The following is a 903-nucleotide window of genomic DNA, read 5'->3' on the forward strand; positions in this document are numbered from 1 at the left end:
TAACTGAAAAATGTTCCAAAATTGGAACTTCACTATTTAATTTCAGAGTGAAGCTTCACTCTGGATAAGGACTATATATATATATATATATAAGAGTTGTAAGTTAATTTACTAAAACTTCTCAGTCGCCATGTGGAAGATTACCAGTTTACCACCTAGGTGTGGCTTCGATCTGAGTCAATTTACTTATCTGTTTTTCATTCTATACTCAATCCCCATGTGACGGATTATCGCCTATGAGTGAATCTTTAGTTGATCTATTTTGTTTACTTATTTTGTTAAGTGTTTGTGATTTCTATTCTTTTACTTTAAGGATTTAAGTTTTATTTTCATTCTCTTATTTTTTAGCCTATTATCCTCTCTAAACCAAACATTAAGACCAGGCCCAAACACTAAGTCCTAGGAGAGGCATGAGCGGAGCAGAGTGAGTAGTAGCCTTTATGATCTTAAGCGTAGGTTCTTATCACCTTCTGTCCTTCTAGTTTAGGTTCAGTTATCCTTTCCCTTTCCAAAATGAGTTCACTTTTTAGATTCAACTTAGTCACTTCTAGATCGTCTAATTCCTCACTCAATAGGACTCCAGACATAGTTAACGAAGAACAAATAAAGTATCAGTCAAACGATAACATATACATGAATGACTAGAACATTCCCAGAGTCCCTAGTAATGAAAAATTCATATGAAGTATAGAAAAACGAAAATCTAAAATGAAATACTTCATATGAATTTTTATATAATGTAACAAAATATCATTAACGGGTATTGAGATGGGTATGTGAAACAGATATCCAATGGGTATGGGGACATGGAATACCTATTACTTTCTAACGGGAATTGGGGCGGGTATGGGGACGTAATTGAAATTAGGTATGAGTATGGTATTTCGATCCGTTGATCCTACC

This window comes from Argentina anserina, chromosome 3 (genome assembly GCF_933775445.1).
Source record: "Argentina anserina chromosome 3, drPotAnse1.1, whole genome shotgun sequence".
Lineage (NCBI taxonomy): Eukaryota > Viridiplantae > Streptophyta > Magnoliopsida > Rosales > Rosaceae > Argentina > Argentina anserina.